Here is a 9934-nt window from a genome sequence, read left to right on the forward strand (position 1 = left end):
TCCAGGAGACTGAGGAGTTGGGTGCCACAGCATGTTGAGGGAATAGGCCTTCTGGCACTGAGGAGAGTGCAGACAGGGCTGCATGAGGAGATGAGTCAGGAAGATGTGTGGGAGTCGCCTCAGACCTTTTTGTTCACGACTTTCCCTCTTGGAAACGGGAACCAAGTAGCAGGGAGCACGGAATAATATTGACTCAGCTGGACAGAGGCCTTCAAAAGCACTCATGGCTGGAGGAACAAACGGGCATTTCTGTGGCACCCATATGGGATGTTGTTTCCATTGGTGTTAGGGTCAGGGATTTCACTGAGGGATGTTGTTTCCATTGGTGCTAGGGTCAGGGATTTCACTGAGGGATGTTGTTTCCATTGGTGTTAGGGTCAGGGATTTCACTGAGGGATGTTGTTTCCATTGGTGTTAGGGTCAGGGATTTCACTGAGGGATGTTGTTTCCATTGGTGTTAGGGTCAGGGATTTCACTGAGGGATGTTGTTTCCATTGGTGCTAGGGTCAGGGATTTCACTGAGGGATGTTGTTTCCATTGGTGTTAGGGTCATGGATTTCACTGAGGGATGTTGTTTCCATTGGTGTTAGGGTCAGGGATTTCACTGAGGGATGTTGTTTCCATTGGTGTTAGGGTCATGGATTTCACTGAGGGATGTTGTTTCCATTGGTGTTAGGGTCAGGGATTTCACTGAGGGATGTTGTTTCCATTGGTGTTAGGGTCAGGGATTTCACTGAGGGATGTTGTTTCCATTGGTGTTAGGGTCAGGGATTTCACTGAGGGATGTTGTTTCCATTGGTGTTAGGGTCATGGATTTCACTGAGGGATGTTGTTTCCATTGGTGTTAGGGTCAGGGATTTCACTGAGGGATGTTGTTTCCATTGGTGTTAGGGTCATGGATTTCACTGAGGGATGTTGTTTCCATTGGTGTTAGGGTCAGGGATTTCACTGAGGGATGTTGTTTCCATTGGTGTTAGGGTCAGGGATTTCACTGAGGGATGTTGTTTCCATTGGTGTTAGGGTCAGGGATTTCACTGAGGGATGTTGTTTCCATTGGTGTTAGGGTCATGGATTTCACTGAGGGATGTTGTTTCCATTGGTGTTAGGGTCAGGGATTTCACTGAGGGATGTTGTTTCCATTGGTGTTAGGGTCAGGGATTTCACTGAGGGATGTTGTTTCCATTGGTGTTAGGGTCAGGGATTTCACTGAGGGATGTTGTTTCCATTGGTGTTAGGGTCATGGATTTCACTGAGGGATGTTGTTTCCATTGGTGTTAGGGTCAGGGATTTCACTGAGGGATGTTGTTTCCATTGGTGTTAGGGTCAGGGATTTCACTGAGGGATGTTGTTTCCATTGGTGTTAGGGTCAGGGATTTCACTGAGGGATGTTGTTTCCATTGGTGTTAGGGTCAGGGATTTCACTGAGGGATGTTGTTTCCATTGGTGTTAGGGTCAGGGATTTCACTGAGGGATGTTGTTTCCATTGGTGCTAGGGTCAGGGATTTCACTGAGGGATGTTGTTTCCATTGGTGCTAGGGTCAGGGATTTCACTGAGGGATGTTGTTTCCATTGGTGCTAGGGTCAGGGATTTCACTGAGGGATGTTGTTTCCATTGGTGTTAGGGTCAGGGATTTCACTGAGGGATGTTGTTTCCATTGGTGTTAGGGTCAGGGATTTCACTGAGGGATGTTGTTTCCATTGGTGTTAGGGTCAGGGATTTCACTGAGGGATGTTGTTTCCATTGGTGCTAGGGTCAGGGATTTCACTGAGGGATGTTGTTTCCATTGGTGCTAGGGTCAGGGATTTCACTGAGGGATGTTGTTTCCATTGGTGTTAGGGTCAGGGATTTCACTGAGGGATGTTGTTTCCATTGGTGTTAGGGTCAGGGATTTCACTGAGGGATGTTGTTTCCATTGGTGTTAGGGTCAGGGATTTCACTGAGGGATGTTGTTTCCATTGGTGTTAGGGTCAGGGATTTCACTGAGGGATGTTGTTTCCATTGGTGCTAGGGTCAGGGATTTCACTGAGGGATGTTGTTTCCATTGGTGCTAGGGTCAGGGATTTCACTGAGGGATGTTGTTTCCATTGGTGTTAGGGTCAGGGATTTCACTGAGGGATGTTGTTTCCATTGGTGCTAGGGTCAGGGATTTCACTGAGGGATGTTGTTTCCATTGGTGCTAGGGTCAGGGATTTCACTGAGGGATGTTGTTTCCATTGGTGCTAGGGTCAGGGATTTCACTGAGGGATGTTGTTTCCATTGGTGCTAGGGTCAGGGATTTCACTGAGGGATGTTGTTTCCATTGGTGTTAGGGTCAGGGATTTCACTGAGGGATGTTGTTTCCATTGGTGTTAGGGTCAGGGATTTCACTGAGGGATGTTGTTTCCATTGGTGTTAGGGTCAGGGATTTCACTGAGGGATGTTGTTTCCATTGGTGCTAGGGTCAGGGATTTCACTGAGGGATGTTGTTTCCATTGTTGCTAGGGTCAGGGATTTCACTGAGGGATGTTGTTTCCATTGGTGCTAGGGTCAGGGATTTCACTGAGGGATGTTGTTTCCATTGGTGCTAGGGTCAGGGATTTCACTGAGGGATGTTGTTTCCATTGGTGTTAGGGTCAGGGATTTCACTGAGGGATGTTGTTTCCATTGGTGTTAGGGTCAGGGATTTCACTGAGGGATGTTGTTTCCATTGGTGTTAGGGTCAGGGATTTCACTGAGGGATGTTGTTTCCATTGGTGTTAGGGTCAGGGATTTCACTGAGGGATGTTGTTTCCATTGGTGTTAGGGTCAGGGATTTCACTGAGGGATGTTGTTTCCATTGGTGTTAGGGTCAGGGATTTCACTGAGGGATGTTGTTTCCATTGGTGTTAGGGTCAGGGATTTCACTGAGGGATGTTGTTTCCATTGGTGCTAGGGTCAGGGATTTCACTGAGGGATGTTGTTTCCATTGGTTTTAGGGTCAGGGATTTCACTGAGGGATGTTGTTTCCATTGGTGTTAGGGTCAGGGATTTCACTGAGGGATGTTGTTTCCATTGGTGTTAGGGTCAGGGATTTCACTGAGGGATGTTGTTTCCATTGGTGTTAGGGTCAGGGATTTCACTGAGGGATGTTGTTTCGATTGGTGCTAGGGTCAGGGATTTCACTGAGGGATGTTGTTTCCATTGGTGTTAGGGTCAGGGATTTCACTGAGGGATGTTGTTTCCATTGGTGCTAGGGTCAGGGATTTCACTGAGGGATGTTGTTTCCATTGGTGCTAGGGTCAGGGATTTCACTGAGGGATGTTGTTTCCATTGGTGCTAGGGTCAGGGATTTCACTGAGGGATGTTGTTTCCATTGGTGCTAGGGTCAGGGATTTCACTGAGGGATGTTGTTTCCATTGGTGTTAGGGTCAGGGATTTCACTGAGGGATGTTGTTTCCATTGGTGTTAGGGTCAGGGATTTCACTGAGGGATGTTGTTTCCATTGGTGTTAGGGTCAGGGATTTCACTGAGGGATGTTGTTTCCATTGGTGTTAGGGTCAGGGATTTCACTGAGGGATGTTGTTTCCATTGGTGCTAGGGTCAGGGATTTCACTGAGGGATGTTGTTTCCATTGGTGTTAGGGTCAGGGATTTCACTGAGGGATGTTGTTTCCATTGGTGTTAGGGTCAGGGATTTCACTGAGGGATGTTGTTTCCATTGGTGTTAGGGTCAGGGATTTCACTGAGGGATGTTGTTTCCATTGGTGTTAGGGTCAGGGATTTCACTGAGGGATGTTGTTTCCATTGGTGTTAGGGTCAGGGATTTCACTGAGGGATGTTGTTTCCATTGGTGTTAGGGTCAGGGATTTCACTGAGGGATGTTGTTTCCATTGGTGCTAGGGTCAGGGATTTCACTGAGGGATGTTGTTTCCATTGGTGTTAGGGTCAGGGATTTCACTGAGGGATGTTGTTTCCATTGGTGTTAGGGTCAGGGATTTCACTGAGGGATGTTGTTTCCATTGGTGTTAGGGTCAGGGATTTCACTGAGGGATGTTGTTTCCATTGGTGTTAGGGTCAGGGATTTCACTGAGGGATGTTGTTTCCATTGGTGTTAGGGTCAGGGATTTCACTGAGGGATGTTGTTTCCATTGGTGTTAGGGTCAGGGATTTCACTGAGGGATGTTGTTTCCATTGGTGCTAGGGTCAGGGATTTCACTGAGGGATGTTGTTTCCATTGGTGTTAGGGTCAGGGATTTCACTGAGGGATGTTGTTTCCATTGGTGTTAGGGTCAGGGATTTCACTGAGGGATGTTGTTTCCATTGGTGCTAGGGTCAGGGATTTCACTGAGGGATGTTGTTTCCATTGGTGCTAGGGTCAGGGATTTCACTGAGGGATGTTGTTTCCATTGGTGCTAGGGTCAGGGATTTCACTGAGGGATGTTGTTTCCATTGGTGCTAGGGTCAGGGATTTCACTGAGGGATGTTGTTTCCATTGGTGCTAGGGTCAGGGATTTCACTGAACGGCTGCAGGGCATCCTATCCAGGGAGGTTGAAGTGCTCACTGGACCAGCAACCAAGTTAGAAGGAGGAGTAAGATCTTGGAAACGGCTTTTATTCAGATGGGAAACTGGTTTAAAGGGAGGACCTCAAAGGTAGTAGTCTCAGGATTACTTCCAATGACATGTCACAGAAGTAGGAGGAAGTAAATGAGTGTGTGGCCAGAGAGGTGGTACAAGAGGGAAGGGTTTACATGTTTGAGATACTGTGATGCCGCCACAGAACCACAGATTTCATCATGTTCATGATAAGAAATTCTGATTCTGACACGTGCAACATTTCTGAGGGGGTGGGATTTGTCCAGGTCAAATGGGTTACACTACATCGTGCCCAGACCAATGTCTTGCAGAGGATTGTTTAGCAAAGGGATTGTATCCTGAGAAGAGAGTCAGGACATAGGAAGAACAAAGCTGAGCGGGTGTGAAAATCGAGTCGGAAAATTAAAGTTGACGGGAGAAACGAACACAACAAATGTAGTCATAGTATGAAAAAAATTTTGGAACTAAATATTCCATGTATTTAATTAAAAAGGACAAAAAAAGAGCAATAATAACATGTGTGAGAAAGAGTGCCAGCTCAACACATAATTGTTTTGATGGAGCTGATTTGAAAGTTGGTGGAAATTGTTTGTAGACTTCACATTAGTAAGATTCAAGACTGACCAGCACACAAAATACAGTAAATTTGTTTTTCTATGTTAGTCTGTAAAGGCATACAAAGAGGTGCTATAGTCCAACAGCACTATGAAGATGAGAAAGAGATAACAAAAGAGAATTCTTTCAGAGAAATCGCATGTTTGTCGATCCTGTCACTTGCTCCTGCACCCTGTAACATCTCGTCGTACAGCCTCCTGTCCAGTCCAGCAGTGAACCCAAGCTCTGGTCATTCTGGTCGCACTTCTTGGCCACAGGAGATACTCGACTTCCACCTACACTTCCTCCCTCACCACCATTCGGGACCTCAAACTGTCCTTTCAAGTGAAGCAACACTTCACTGTGTATCTGCAGGGGTCATCTGCACCTGCTGCTCCCTTTGTGGTCCTCTCCATATTGGAGAGACTGGGAAATTGCTTCATTGAGCACCTTGGCTCTGTCCACTGCAATAGTGTTTATCTCTCGGTTGCCACCCATTTCAATTCTCTGTCCGATTCCCTTGCTGACACGCTTGTCATGCAAATTAGAGGAACAACACCTTCTGTCTGGACACCCTCCAACTGGATAGCATTAACATTGATTCTCCAATTTTCCACCCCCCCCATCTTCTTTACCCTGTCTTCTTTCCTATAGTTTTCTGTTTTGCTCCCCCTTTCTCTGTCTCCTTTCACAAAGCCAGAAACAATTCTTACCTTTCCAATTTGACAACTTTTGTTGTCCCACTCTTTCCCCTTTCACCAGTCTTTAATTCAGACGCCTAATAACCTGAATACTACTGAGATTATCTGATCTCAGAAGCTAAGCAGGCTCAGGACTGGTCAGTACTTGGAGGGGAGACCACCTAGTGGTCTAGAGACCACCAGGTGCTGTAGGTCTCTGTGAGGGGTGCTGGACAAAGTGACAAACAACTCTGGTTGCCTTATGGTAGACAAAAATATTACGTGACAACCTTTACCTATTTTTGCTTATACCTTGAAGAAAGGCTCAGGTCCAAAATGTCAGTAATATATCTTCACTTCTTATGGATCTGCAAGACTGACTGAGTTTTTACGACAATCACACCACATGCAGACCTTTGTGTTTCATACACTTCCTGGACTCCTGGTTCCAAAACCCCTGAAGTGTAGTTGTTTTGATGTGGTGCCTTAGAGAAAATTACACAGTTCCCTCAGCAAATATTTAGGATTAATTTCCTGAAATAAAAATGCCCAGAGAATCAAGGGTCATTATAGCATTATCTACAGAGAGAAATTTGTTACCAGTTATGCCTTGAACTTGGAGCGAACAGTGCCGAAATCACTGCTGCATTTAATCTGGTGCCACTTGCTGCCCTCTGTTGGGATCCTTCACCAATGAAACCTTCCCACTTCTCAGCAATGGCTGCTCTCAGGGAGGTTAGAATGTGTAGTGTGGTTGCTCAGCACTGACAAGGGCAGCACATGAATGTGACTGTTTCTAGCGTCTGACAACCTGTCCATACCCTAACACTGAGAAGTATGTTTATTGCCAGTCACTACTGCTGAGCTTGTTACCATAGAGAAATCTCTGAGTTGGAAAGAACTGTGGTCAAATAAAGAGAGAGAGAGAGTTAAAACACAATGCTGGACTCGTATTCATTAAACAATATTCATTTATTTATATGTATAGATGAATACTTGTCCTGCATATGTATTGTCTGTATGTGTTTTATGTCTGCAAGGACTAGAGAACGTTGTTTCGTCGGGTTGGAGTTGACAAATGACAATAAACTTGTTTTAAAGTACACTGTGTGACTTGTTGTGTCGAATTTCTCCAGCATTGTGTTTTTACTTCAATCATGGTGTCTGCAGACTTTTGTATTTTACTAAAGAGAAAGGCAGACTTCCATCACATCTCACAGGAGCCAATGAGAGCGACAAGATCTGAGTGGTCGTGCCTCTTTAGCAAAGGCCCACCTTCATCATGCGGGATGGAAAGCTGAGCTCCATGTTGCAGAATTAATTGCTGCAACACTGGCCCTGACATAATCTCCAGCCCTCACAGGCAGAATTTCTGTGGGAGTTGGCGATGAGTGGCATATTCCAAAACAGCAGCATGTAGCAACAGAGAGAACAGGGATTTATTGCCAGATACTTGACACCATGGCATCTTGCACAGCAGCATGAAACAGGCATGATTTACGTAGCTGTAAGTGTTTGAATGGAAGACCAAGTACACATTCAGTGCTTCTAGGTAGTGCTAAGTGGGATAGAGATCCATGTAATAATGCTAATATAGTAATACTGAGGAATATCTAAGTTGCACTTAAAGGTAGACTAAGATGAATTCCTGAAATGCAATTGAGATCAATTTCTCCATCAGAATGTTGAGGAACCAATGGAAAAATCTGACTATTTTTGATTTAATACTTTGTAATAAGAAAAGGGTTAATCAATATTTCTGTAAAAGAGGGCCAGAAGAAAGAGTAATTATAATAAAATTTTACATTGTTCATTGGTGGCACAGTTAGAGGACACATCTAGCAGAGTTGGAGAGGAATTCTATTACCACTAGATCCATCTATTTAATGGGTTATATAATTCCTTTAAAGGGATTAGGGTCGGATAAATTTCAAATTGCATTTGTATGCTTAGCATTGTCTGTAGTTCAAAAATGTGTAGCAAGTACATGGAAAGATAACAGTGATTAATATAATGCGATGGCAGAATGTATTGAAAGCTTGTATTATTATGGAAAAAATTACATATGATTTGCATGATAATTATTCTTTTTTTGTTAATAAGTGGTTACCATATTTGGAATATATGCATTTAGATGTATTTTGATTTATTATATGTTTTTAGTTTCTGTTTATATATTTTTGGCTCTCCTTAAGAGGGGTGGCTGATGGGGTGGAAGGGGACTTTTTTTTCTGTTTTACTTTATTGTTTTTTTTAATATAATTATAGGAAGGATATCAATAAGGTAGAGAGGGTGCAGAGAAGATTTACTAAAATGTTGCCTGGATTGCAGTATCTAGAATACAAAGAAAGATTGAGTAGACTGGGTCTTTATTCATTGGAGCGTAGAAGGTTGAGGGGGGATTTAAATGAGGTATTTTAAATTATGAGGGGGGATCGATAGAGTGGATGTGAATAGGCTCTTCCCCTTGAGGGTAGGTGAGATTGGAACCAGGGGTCATAAGTTAAGGGTTGGGGGCAAAAGTTTAGAAGTAACCTGAGAGGAAGCTTTTTCACTCAGAGAGTGGTGGCTGAGTGGAATGACCCTCCTCAAAAGGTCGTTGCAGCAGGGTGAATCCTGTCATTGAAGAGGAGATTGGATGAGTGCATGGATGTGAGGGGATTGGAGGGTTATGGGCAGGGAGCAGGTCGTTGGAACTAATGGAGTTCTCTTAAATCGGTGCAGACTAGAAGGGCCGATATGGCCTGTTTCTGTACTGTAATGGTTATATGCTATATACTTATATAAAATTGTCTTTATGGAATGTATGTTGAGTTACTACGAATGATCTTTCAAATAAATAAAGTTTACAAAAAAAGGAAAGTGAAAGGCTACAAAATGGGAAATAGAATACAACATGGAAGAGATGGTAGGAAGAATGAAAGCCTGAATATTGGAATTGCTAATGTTCAAAGGAACTAGATGCCGGTGTACTCAGGCTAATAAAAGCTCATGTGAGTTCTAAGGATGAGAAGAATGGGAGTTTGGTGGGGAGATACTGGCTAAGGTGTAAGGGATACTGGAATGTGAGGAGTCAAGCAAATGCTAATTAAAAATGAAGTATTATGGGTGGGTCACGTCTCCAGAATGGAGGACCATCGCCTTCCCAAGATCGTGTTATATGGCGAGCTCTCCACTGCCACCGTGACAGAGGTGCACCAAAGAAAAGGTACAAGGACTGCCTAAAGAAATCTCTTGTTGCCTGCCCCATTGACCACCGCCAGTGGGCTGATATCGCCTCAAACCGTGCATCTTGGCGCCTCACAGTTTGGCGGGCAGCAACCTCCTTTGAAGAAGACCGCAGAGCCCACCTCACTGACAAAAGACAAAGGAGGAAAAACCCAACACCCAACCCCAACCAACCAATTTTCCCCTGCAACCTCTGCCTGTCCCGCATCGGACTTGTCAGCCACAAACTAGCCTGCAGCTGACGTGGACATTTACCCCCTCCATAAATCTTCGTCCGTGAAGCCAAGCCAAAGATTATGGGTTAACTTAAGGTGAAGGGATGCTGGAATGTGAGGAGTCAAGCAAGTGCTCATTAGAAATGAAGTATTATGGGTTAAATCAGGGTGAAGGGATGCTGGAATGGGAGGAAAGGTTATAAAAGTATAATAAAATAAGGATCTTCAAAACAGGATAGCAAGTAGGTAGCTTTAGCAAGTCTTGGGGATTGATTAATGAGTAAAGAACAAAGACATGGTATTTCCTGGCTAACAAGTTTGCAGGAAGGCACATAAACTGAGAAGAAGTTAGAATCCACGTGGGCAGAATTACCCAATGCTAAACCAATCCAGGAGGCAGAAGAATGTTAGGGGGAAGGTATCTCTGTACTGAAATGAACTGTATAAAAGTTGGGCCAGCCTCAGTATCTGTGTGTATTCCCAGGGTAAGGGGAAGCCCCCAACTTTGCATTGTTGTAATAGTATAATAAAGGTTCTTTGCTCTCAATTTTTGTCTCGAGCAAATTCTGTGAAGGTACTTCTGTTTCTCACAGTCTAAGGCAAACTTAGATTTAGTTGTGTGTGTTTCTCACAAAGCGTAAAACAAGGAGAATCGTTTTCAGC

This window comes from Narcine bancroftii, chromosome 6 (genome assembly GCF_036971445.1).
Source record: "Narcine bancroftii isolate sNarBan1 chromosome 6, sNarBan1.hap1, whole genome shotgun sequence".
Lineage (NCBI taxonomy): Eukaryota > Metazoa > Chordata > Chondrichthyes > Torpediniformes > Narcinidae > Narcine > Narcine bancroftii.